The sequence below is a fragment of the Portunus trituberculatus genome, chromosome 15, assembly GCF_017591435.1.
Source record: "Portunus trituberculatus isolate SZX2019 chromosome 15, ASM1759143v1, whole genome shotgun sequence".
Taxonomy (NCBI): domain Eukaryota; kingdom Metazoa; phylum Arthropoda; class Malacostraca; order Decapoda; family Portunidae; genus Portunus; species Portunus trituberculatus.
Window position 1 is genome coordinate 9,111,012 of NC_059269.1, and position 12,136 is coordinate 9,123,147.

Consider the following 12,136-nt stretch of genomic DNA (forward strand, 5'->3'; position numbering starts at 1 on the left):
CAAAACTGTACGAAAGGGATTGCTGTTGTGTATACTACGGAACAGCCCCGCTATCTCCCAAGCCCCGGCGTGAATGACTAAAAGCATTGCCATAACTAATTGCCTTTCAGCCCAGCTAGGACACACACCGGATTCCCTCTCGAGCCGCGGCGCTGGAAGGGTTGCTACACCGTCTTAACTATGAGGAAGTTACACAATGCCACCACGGTCAATAGGTGTGTCGACTCTTCTATCTTCCCTCACTTCTCACCCGTGACCTTGTACGCCGCATCCCACCCACACCCCTCACACGTGCATTACCCCTATCACATCTTAGTCCCCGCGGTTTAGTCCTCTCCGGCTCAGCGTGTGTGAGGCGCAGGATGGAAAGAGACGCAGCGAGGATCAAGTGTTTACAAGGATGACTCTTAATTTCGTGCAATTCAGTGAAACGGCAAAGGTATTTTTTTTTTTTCAGCTTTGCCAGGCGTGTTTATATAACTGGCAGGGGAAGAAAAAAAATGCTTAAGTACGCTGAATGAGCACGAGTCAACACACACACACACACACACACACACACACACACACACACACACGTTTACGCACACGGACCAACACCAACGCCGACCTTCGCTCCCCGAGTTGCCGAGTCTTGTCTTTTCCAGTGAATCAATATGATCCACAGCATCTCATCCTCGTCCTCATCCTCTTCCTCTTCCTCTTCCTCCTCCTCCTCCTCTTCCTCCTGCTGTCCCGTAAATATTACTGACAATGGCTCAAAATAATGGAATGGTCCTTTGTGCTTCCACCAACACCACCACTACCGCCACAGTCACCATACTAGAAAAAATAGGGAGGGAAAACACACACACACACACACACACACACACACACACACACACACACACACACACCAACTCACTGTCAACTATTTATATGAACACAACCGGATGCCAGGCCAGCTATGTAGGAACCCGTACCACCCAACCCCGCCCAGACCCGCCCAGATGTCGTGACCCGCTTAGGCTCGCCCATCCCACCGCCTCGCCGCCCGCCGCCCCTCAGAGCCCCGCCAGCCACACCGCACCACGCCTTTCGGAGGTCATAGGCATACATTACAGGATGCCCACGAGGGTCATTCGGGAAGAAAGGTTTGGTATCGTGCCAGCTGGATGAAGGGACGCGCGTAGATATAAACTTCATAATGGTTCTATGCTGGTGCTACTACTACTACTACTACTACTACTACACCACCACTACAATAGATCACCATAACCATCACTGTCCCTACCCAAAAAAATGTCCCAGTGGCTTCATAATTTAGTCTCACCCAATGACTGGAGATCGGGGTGCGAATAACCAGCCAAGCGTAGAGCACTGGGCGGGTCTCCTTTCACACCGAAGCCACGTTTATTCCTCTCACGCTTACGTCCGCGTCTGCGTATCGAAACAGAGGCGGGGAATTGAAATGAACAGCTGTGACCGAGAAGGACGCCGGGACTGTGTGTGTGTGTGTGTGTGTGTGTGTGTGTGTGTGTGTGTGTGTGTGTGTGTGTGTGTGTGTTTGATATTGGTTTGTATTATATTCGTACGTAGAATTGTATGCATGTGGTGTGTTATTTGAATATTGTTTGCTGTTCTTGCAATTTGCTTTTATCACTGCTTCTGTTATATGGTAATTCTTATACTACCTCTATTACTACTACTAGTTCTACCACCATCACCACCACCACCACCGTCATTTCCTCATTAACGCAAATATTATATGCAATATTTTTCTCTTTCAGGTAAGTACTGCAGTAGCGGGAGTGGTGTCTGTCAGTGGTCGGAGTGTGAGGGAATGTCACGTCTGCTTCATTAAGAGACCACTCAGGTACGTAATACACACACACACACACACACACACACACACACACACACACACACACACACACACACACACACACAGACGTGAATAACAAACACCACAAGCTTAAAGGTCGTATTCTCAAAAGTTCCAGCGTCTAATTTCAACATCTCGACTAAAAAAAAGCTCTACTGGAAACTAATCGGATTTTTTAAGGGAGTTTTAAGTGAGTTTTTTTTTCTGTAGAAGAAATAAAACCAAATACCCACAAGGACCCAGCAAGTCATCACTATGATCTTGGAGGATAGTTTCGGTGGGGCATGTCAAAAAAATACTAGTCATAAGAACAGTTTCGTTAAGATGAAACTCAAAACCTTCACTCTTGAACTCTGCTCGACTCTACACAGCATCTGAGATCGACAAAAAAGCGTGGATAGGAGAAGGAGGAGGAGGAGGAGGAGGAGGAAGTGAAGTGTAGTGAGGGGACTGGGGAGATAGGAACAGGTATAAGAAGTGAGAGGTAGCGAGGCAGCAACCTACGTCTGGCAGCCCCGCGAGGTCAGCCCCACAGGAAGCACCACCCACACCAGCAGTATTTTGTGATAATTACTGTTTTCTACGCTTCCCTCGCCTCGCCCAGCCGTGCCGTGATCTGTCATCGGCCTGGCGGCGGTGGTGACGACATTAATGTATAGTTTCAACCTTGAACATGTGTTACTTAGCATTTTCTTTTCTCTGACACGAGTTCTTAGCCATTCAGAGCAAGCGCGGAGGGCCTTAACCTCCCCTTGACTTACGCCGCATCGGAATTAATGAAGACGTTGGGTGTTAGATGTGCTGCGGCCTCACTGTAGACATGCTCCAGTGTAGGGAAGGATAACTATCTGTTTTCACTCGTATTTCAGCGGTAAAGGGAGCAGAGTATTATAATGTTGAGTGGTTGGTTATACGCTTGTTGTTCGCACACATCTCCCGACTCCGCCTTAGAGTGTTCTGAGGTCAAAGAGTGAATAAAAGAAAGAATCATCATGACAAGCATCGTATGGTATCCGAACGATCATTAGCTGCGTGATCCTACTAATTCACGAAGTAATGAGTATGTTTGTCTCTAGGAACAGAAAATTGTATAGGATCGTTATCAGATTTGTCTTATTTACTTTGTCTTGTGGTCAGTTGTCTCTGGTGTGAGTTGCCCCCTCACAGCGAGTCCACATAAAGTTACTTGACTGGTTACAAAACTAAGGAACTAAAGTGATGACTTGGTGTGGCTGGTTGATATCCGCCTCAGCCCGCGGCGCCAGGCAGGGGAGGGAGTTGCTGTTTCTACCCAGAACCGACCTGCAGTTGTGCATTCAAGTCACTGCGAGGGTGGATGAGGCTGCTGGGCGTGTCACCGTGCACCGCCTACCAGCAGCTGGTGGCCGTGCACAGAATCTATTTCCAAATACTAGGTATTCCACTAGTACCACCACTACCTTTCTCTGCACTCTTATATGTACCAACACAAACTAATGACAAATAATTCGATCTGTTTTGGTGTGGTCAAGACGTCATCTTCACCACAGAAGAGAATGAAATAAAGTGACACCGCCTCCCAGGTACCCAGACCCAGAGGTCAGGCGCTACACGCTAGTCTTTTAACACTCTCCTCGGGGTAGGTTGGCCCCAGTGTTACTTGAGCCTTGGTTGTGGGAAGTTACGCTCCCCGTTTTCTGCGGAGCTGATACACGTGGTAGTGATGGAATGGGGTGACTTACGCTAAGCGGAAAGTGTTCTCGCCAGTACAGGAATACCATTAGTTTCTGAGCCGGAGGATAAAGACAAAACACTGCGGTCCACGGATGGCTGTACAGGAGGCCGCCGAGTTGTGGTGCGGGAGTCACGAGATGAGAAAATGCACTCTGAAGGAAGTAATATTTATCGCCTCAACATTACTTGCTGGTGAAGGAAAATGACGCCTTAGGGAAAGACCCGCACTGCACACTCAAAGAAAAGCTGAAATAACCACGTTTGTTCCGCCTCACTGGCTGTACAGAGGATGCGCACTTGGCCCCTGACTGCGTTCCGGCCGCCGACTGTTATAAGCGCCCGTCTCGACATTACCCTGGGTGTTTCGTCTCAGTGTCTACAAGAAAAACCGTAACCAGTAGAGTATTTCTGCGTAAATGCGAAAAATACTAACAATACGTGACTGTGGAGCGTTGCAGCTTTACAACACATCCCGTGCAGCATTGGTGACGAGGGCGGCGATGAAAGGCAATCCTGGCTAATGGAATACTCGCTGATGGAGTCTATACGTTAAAAGTAAAAATGCCTGTCGAGTGTTCTGTGTCGAGCGAATAAACTAAACGTGGGTCATAGCAAACTAGTCGGTGCTTTTCTACCTCTCTCCACTCAATCGCCTACCCCCTCTTTGTTTTTCCTTTCCCATGAAGTTCAGTTCAGTTCCCATCCAGTGAGGAGGTGATGCATACTAAACTGGACCATGTGAAGCCAATAATGTATGCAGAGGATCAATGAGTTGCCGAGTTTTCTTCTTTTGACGTCTGTTTATTTGCTAAGGAGGACTACATTGGCGGTGTTGAGTTGGCAAAGACGTGCACGGCTTGGGAAGTAAAAGTCTAAGAGCATTCAGAGTCTCGCCGGGTAGTAGTAGGTAATGATGGTGGGAAAGGCGGATGCAGCTTCTCTGGGTGGCGAGGAAGGTGGGGTGTCGGGGCGCTAAGAGTGTAAAGTTGTCTCAAAGGGCGGGTTTTTACGATGCTGTGAAATGCACGCTTGGAGGGAGGGCCGGGCGGAGGTGTGTGTGTGTGTGTGTGTGTGTGTGTGTGTGTGTGTGTGTGTGTGTGTGTGTGTAGGTGGCCCGCTAAGTGGCTCGTGAAGATTTCGGAAACGTTAATGGTGAAGGAAGGAGACTTAAACGAGAGAATTGCTGTCATTACTACTGCTGCTACTACTACTACTACTACTACTACTACTACTACTACTACTACCACTATAGTCTTTACTACAGTCACCACACCCACCACCAATAACAATACCATCAATAAATAATAACAGTTTAATATCGCCTAAGGTATCGGAAGCTTGAATAACATACACACATTTCTCTCATCGCCCCAGGAGTTCGATAAGATTCAATTTGACACTGGTAAAAGATTCATACGAGTCCCACAGCCAATACTAGTGTGTTCCCTTAACGAGGACTGAGAAATTCACAAGGAAATTCCGAGAAGGGAAAAACAAAGCGACATTACAGTGACAACCATTCAAAGGGAAAGGATAGGACTTAGAAAAAAAATAAGTAAGAATCAGGAAAACCTCAGCACACCTTTGTCTGGGAACTCATTATAACTTCAAAGCATTAGAAACAACTACAGTAGAAATACGTCATTATATCCTGTCGCGAACTATTTATCTGATCTTATAACGTAATTCCAACCTTCCTAACAGTCCGTGAACACAAACACAATGCATCACAGCGTTTCATCAATCTGAGGAGAATCATCTTGCGACACTTTAACGCGGCCACGCTCACGGGAAGAAATACGACGGCGTGAGGAGAGAGAGAGAGAGAGAGAGAGAGAGAGAGAGAGAGAGAGAGAGAGAGAGAGAGAGAGAGAGAGAGAGAGAGAGAGAGAGAGAGAGAGAGAGAGAGAGAGAGAGAGAGAGAGAGAGAGAGAGGGATGAAATTTAAAGGGGTTTTCGTATCGGGCCGCTGCGCCTCTATCGTCCATGTAGGTCGGGTCACGGCCAGCTGGGAGGAAGTACGCCACGTTAGGCAGGCGGGCGGGCACGCTACAAGTGAGCGATGTTGAAACACAGCAGGTGACGAGTGATGCGGCGGTGGTGGTGGTGGTGGTGGTGGTGGTTGTGGTGGGCGGCGCCGAGACGTGATGGCTGCCACAGCGATGAAGTGATGAAGTCTTGGGCAAGTACTCGTACATAAGATAGACTGGCGTGAGGTCCAATATATCACGCACACACACACACACACACACACACACACACACACACACACACACACATACTGTACAGTATTTCACAGCATCTTCACGTGCGTGCACCAAGGCACTATCTTCTAATTGGTGCGGGCATGGTGTGTGTGTGTTTGAAGAGGGGAGGTGGCAGGTGTGTTGATAGACGAGCGACACGGCCGTGGATAAGGACGAGGTGAGGAGTCCAGGCCGGGATACAGCGGCTGTCTGGATGAAATGTGGGTACGGGAGGTACAATGTGTCGAAGTTTTTAAATATGTAGTAACATACAGCACTTCTATCCTCCAAATATGTAGTAACATACAGCATGTCTATCATCCATACCTACTTCCATATCGTTTAAAAAGCAAAGGTGACCGTGTGAACCAGCCACTACATAAGGCAGTGCACAATCTTCCTGTGAGTGCAAAGGTGGTTCATAATGGAGTTTTCCGATGCAGCAAGCAGGAGTGTAACCAGAGCCAGGTGTTGCGGGCAGGAGACAGGCTACACTTGCCGGGTTCCCAGCGGATGAGGGTGAGGCAGGTGAGGACGGGGAGGGCGGTGCAGGGTGTGTGGTTAAGCAGTTAAGCAGCGGTGGTCGTGTGGCGTGCTGCATGTTGCGTGTTTCGCTTAATGTCGTGCGTGAACACGATTATGCGGCGTTACAGTGTGGTGTGTGGGCTTAGGGTGTTAAGCAAGCGGGGCCCAGGGAGTTATGTTAGGATCCCTGCTTCGGTAATCTGCCCTGAGCCTCAAACACACATTACCCTCACCATTACTGCAGTCAGGTCAGTACTCACACCTGTCAATTAGCGACGGTACTTTCCTCAGAGCGCACCTTCCACGCACTCCCGAAAAACACTCCAGGATATGCTGGAAATTGGGATGCTCGTTGCGTGTCTACCAAATGGAAGTGACACGTGCCTCAATGTGTCAATAACTTTTCCAAGAGGGACAGGGCAGCGGGAACGATGCCGCAGGGAGGGGCGAGGGGGAGACACAAAGAAACTAGAGCAAAAAGGGAAGAGGATGGATGAACTGAAAGGGTGTGGGGGAGAAATGCTGGCAGGGATGAATTTCCAGCCAAGGCGAGGGGCGGCCTGCGTCCGTGTGCTGCCCACTGAAGCCTGAGCACTGTACACAGAGGCAGGGGATACGTAGGTCTCGGGGGGCGCGGCACCGTCCATGCACTAACACAGCAAGCGGGGGGGTGGGGTGTAAAGCTAGTACACAGCTCTATATGCATGACGAAAACAACAACACATTTCTTCTTTTCTTTATGATTCACTGCCAGTTATTGTCATTTTTATATCAATACAAGGGATATTTCACATTCCAAACTGATGTTCGAGAGACACCACTGCCAGTACACTTGTCTAAGGTCACTCAAACAGCAACAAATGTCGTACTGTCAACCTCGCACTGTTTACATAGGGAGTACATGTGATATTCTGCACTAGTACTGAGGTTCTGCACAATACTGGAGGTGGTTCTCTTCACGCAATCCTAAACTCAGAAGAGAAGCACCTAACCAATCAGTGTTTTACTTGACTAAGACTGTCACGATAAAAGGATAAGTAGGTTGAGATACTGAACAGCCCAGCACATTTAAAGAATAATAAAAGTAAAGGCAAAAAAGTAAAGAGGTCATGTAGTAGTACTGGTGGACACGTACACGAGCATTGCGGTGTTTGCGAAGCCTCATTGCAACCACAAATACCAACAAAAAAGCACGCCATTAAGCACAGACTTTTGCATGCAACATAACGGAGCGGTGAGAAAAAAATAAGAACGAGTAAAAAGTAAACATTTTTCGAGGACAAGTTAATTAATCTCTCTCTCTCTCTCTCTCTCTCTCTTAGTGGTGTAACGGGAATGTGAGTAACATAATCCTAAGGCGGCGGCGGAGGTCTGGCAGGTCAACCCAACACCGCCCCTCCTCGCTTTCCTCCTCGACAGAACCCGCCCGGCCACCACCACCACCACCACCACCAGGCAGGTCCTCGCTCACACACCGCCCCGCCTCGCCTCGCTTCTCCTGTCGCCCTCTAACACTGTCCTCTCTCCTCTCAGCGTGTGCCATCAGATATCTCTTCACTTTTGCGGTATATATAAGATAGAGAAGTTTATAGAAGGGAATGAAAGGTGGGAATGAATAGGCATACTTTGTTTACAGGGATTGTGACATGTAGGTCTAATGGGTATTTTACACTGTTTTTATGTATTATAGGCGTACTGAAAACAAAGTGATGATTTAAGATGACTCTCGCGTTTTTTTTTTTTAAGCTAAGTTACGTAGAGAATAAAGCTCGTATTTTCAAACACTTCTGTGCTTCACCTCCACAATTTCAAAAGGCTTTACTTAAATTTACAAGAGAGTCTTAATGTGTTTTTACAGTTCTAGAGGCAGAATGACAATATTTCTACATTATCAGATGTAGAAAACACTATTAAAGTCCCCGGAAATCATCTCCATGGCCTTGGCAAATAGTCGTGGTGAGAGAGCAACGCGTTTCTGAATACGGTGCTAAGAATCATTTAGTGTGGTGCAGTAGAGTGTTTTGCAAAGGATCGTGCTACTTATGCGATATCAAAGTCACGAAGCAGCTTTTTCTCCTTCTTTATTTCAATGGAACCAGCTTTCCTAAAACAAACACAAATATTTACACAAAGAAAGAAGAAAAAAAAAGTATCATTTCAGATTCTTTCAACACTTTTCCGTTCTTATTCATTTTTTTTTTCATTCAGAGAGAGAGAGAGAGACAGAGACAGACAGAGAAAGAGACAAAAAGAGACAGAGACAGTAAGAAAGACAGAAACAAAGACAGTGATAGAGACAGAGAGAAAGAGATAAAAAAAAAAATACAAGGACCTTGACAAGACTAGGCCCAGTGACTCTCTCTTTCTTCCTCTTAGATGGGCAGACGGCGGCGCTCCTTAGTGACGCCAAAGCTAAATCACGCGGGGTTATTGATAGCGGGGTGATAAGTGCCTATAAATGGTTACTCCGACCTTCACGAGACCCAGCGAGGCGACCCATTCCACTCAGAAACCACAACCAATTCCCTTCCTTCCGAGAGAGAGAGAGAGGGAGAAGTGGTGATTGGTGGTGGTGGTGTAAATCTTCTGCCCTCACATTACCACCATCACCACCATCACCACCACCATCTAGAAAGTAACCTATCACAGGGACACCTCACATAATTTTCTCCTCTCTCTCTCTCTCTCTCTCTCTCAAGCTGCCAAGTACGGTCATGCATTTTTACTCACGTCATAATTAAGCTTTTTTATTTCCTTGTCCCTATTCTCTCCTCGTCAGCTTCCTCCGTTGGCTGTGTTCAATTTCACATCAGCTTTTGTGTCATCGTATACGTAGCTGAACTGAAAGATGCACGAATTTTAAAAGCTCAGATCAAAGAGTAACTTTATGGGAATATTCAAAACTTTCCGCGAGTTTTCAGTGGGTCAGTCCTATCGCAATATTCACTGTACTAGACACTGATAGGAGTTTTTACCTCTCATTCTTCACTTTACGTATTATAACTTCAACTTCTGGATAACCCTTTTGAATATATTCTTTGGGAACTGGCGGCTTCAGTGTACCTTTACTTAATAGCCTTGTCGTTGCCCTAGGCCACTCTCTCGTCTATAATGAATTGAATTAGAACATTAATATCAAGCTTTATGTTCCTGGTCACCTGATTAACATCTTTTCTGAAGGTTAACTCGTATAAAAACCCACAAAATACAAGATACGCAAGGTAAAAACTAGCAGAGTGAGGCCGTTACTTCGCCTTCAGGTCCTACAAGCCTTTCCCGACCTGGAACCAAAGGAGGGCGAAACTTAAGTCCTCACTTCGCATTCAAAAACAGTACAAATGACCGAAGCTGCGGCTCTCCGACGTGACTCAGGTACCCAAGTCACTAGCGGTGGCGACCAGAGCTGACCGCGACTCCCATGTTGAAAAAGGCAAGAAAACTTTATCCCTGTGTGTTTCTTTGGAAAAATAAACAGCCAGGCGTATAAATCTTTCCATGGTTTATAATTTTTTGAACCTGGAAATAAGCGGGTTTTACAGTTTTTTGTAGTTTTGTCTTCTTTCTTCAAACATTAAACAATAAATAATAAGAAAAGGATGGTTAAATGTAAATACTAACACAAATATGCAAGAGTCGCCTCACGTTACATAGACACACGTACGGGAAAGATGAAGATAGAGCCCTCGAGAAAATGTTGTGGAGTTAGGGAAGTAATGGGTAAAAATGAGAGGAGGGGACGTATTTTAGTATGGAGGAGGAGGAAGCAACAGTTTGTAAAGGAGAGGACAGGAGATCACGGGACAGAGTAATGCAATAGTCTCAAGAGAGAGAGAGAGATAGAAAGAGGAGAGACGAGGTACCAAATATGAGGATGATACTAGAATATTAATGATTTCTTAGAAGGAGTATTCTCTGATGCTATTTGAATATCATGAAACGAGTTACTATATTCACATTATTATAGAAATTTATCCAAGCACGGTCGATAGTAACACATCCTCTCTCTCTCTCTCTCTCTCTCTCTCTCTCTCTCTCTCTCTCTCTCTCTCTCTCTCTCTCTCTCTCTCTCTCTCTCACCCTCTTTCTCCCACGGTACAGTATCAGCAACCTTTACTTTTCCACTAAAAATAATAATTGCCACAGGGACTTTTTTTTCTATCCCTAGAGTGGTGATGAGCAGCGGGTTGGATACTCTGCTTTCCCACGCACCGCTCGACACATGAACGCTACGCAAAAAGCCTCAGGTCTGGCTTACATGAGACACTTCACCTACCTACCTTCAGTACCAGGACATGCTTACATATTTATTCTGGTTACTATTTGGTAATTTTAAACAGCTTCAGAAACTTACGTGGTGATTAAAATAGTGAAGACTGACCATTAAACTTCTGAGCTCCATAGACCCTTCCTAATGTCAATAAAATCGTCTAATCACACCCAAAACTCAGGATTAAAGTGCGTCCCAGTACTGAAGGGGTTAATTCTTTGCATGGGGGCGGCTAGGTTTAGTTAGATAGTTAGATACACAAGTAATATAAGCCTGTGTTTGTCTAGTAAGTCACGATCAAAGCCATGACCCGGAGATCCCTTACTGGGCACGGGAACCCCACATGGCAGAGGGAAGGATGACACAGCTTAGCGCACAGAGCAAAGGTCAATAGCTTGTTTATCGTTGATGCTGCCTTGAGGATGCAAAGCGGCGGGTTCAAAGGCTAGGGTTGATTTCTGTGATGACGTGCGCGGCGGTAACGATGTTGACTATGGCTGTTGTTGTAATGGCGGTAATGGTGACGATGATTTGATGTGTTTGCTGATGGATGATACCACTGCAGGCTGAGAGCGAAAGACTTTGACATACACACGAACGCATACAGGATATATAAGAGTCGGCAAATATTCTTTTCGCATTAAAAAAAAGGATTCGGGATTTGTATTGAATTCCTTCACACAATTTAGGAATATAATAGAAAAGACTCACATCTCAGAATATAAGAACTGGAAGGTGAATACAATGAAATGAATATATTCATCTTCGTGGAAAATCATCTTCCTTTCTAAACATCACTTGTCCTGTTCATTTCTTTCCACGTCAAACCATCTCAAAACAAAATGGGATCCAGAAGTTAAGGATAATGTCTCTCTAAATACATCTACGCACACAAACCACGTAAATACATAGCTTCGTGTAAAATCAGCTTCCTTTCTAAACATCACTTGTCCTGTTTATCTCTCTCCACATAAAACCATCTCAAAACAAAATGGGACCCAGAAATTAAGGATCATGTCTTTCTACATACATCTACATACACAAAACCACCAGTCCTGTCAACCTCTCTTACATGTAACATCTTATTAAACCACAGCAGTGACCCCATAAGCCAACTATCACCAGTATGATTATAAAAAAATTAACACAAGATGAATATTTACCTTCATGTATCCCTTCCAAACATTATCAGTCCAGTCCATCTCTGTTCTCCACCTAACACCTCCATTAGAAAGCACAGCATTGAACCACAAATCAACCATGACATGTATGATTATGAAAATTCGTACGACATATACGCACCTAATGGGACTTGTAAGCTGGGAGGAGCATTTGAAAACCTGACCTGCCCTGCGATCCTGTTACCTGAGGGCCGCTACACGCTCCTCCCTCGCCAGGTGTTCTTTGCGTATCGCCGTAGACAAGTCACTCGGTGGATCCACTGGCAAATGCTCCTGGAAATTCATTGAGTTTGGCAGGCTTGTGTAGATGGTGAGATGAGTCATGGATCAATATTTTTCTTGA

General features: G+C 45.9%; 1 protein-coding gene and 1 long non-coding RNA gene across 7 annotated transcripts in view; one reads left to right on the forward strand and one right to left on the reverse strand.

Annotated features, from left to right (window-relative positions):
* The window catches only part of LOC123504251 (calpain-9-like), a 177,513-nt gene that overhangs the window by 68,192 nt on the left and 97,185 nt on the right, over window positions 1-12,136 (forward strand). Inside the window, exon 1 of one of the 4 annotated variants that reach the window (XM_045254636.1) lies at window positions 3,507-3,557. The exons of the other annotated variants lie outside the window; for them this stretch is intronic. The gene's annotated coding sequence lies outside the window, so the exon portion shown is untranslated. Of the gene's footprint in view, window positions 1-3,506; window positions 3,558-12,136 lie in introns of those variants that run through there. 4 annotated transcript variants of the gene reach the window in all.
* LOC123504253 overlaps window positions 1-12,136 on the reverse strand; it is a 204,212-nt gene that overhangs the window by 9,716 nt on the left and 182,360 nt on the right. The window lies entirely within an intron of this gene.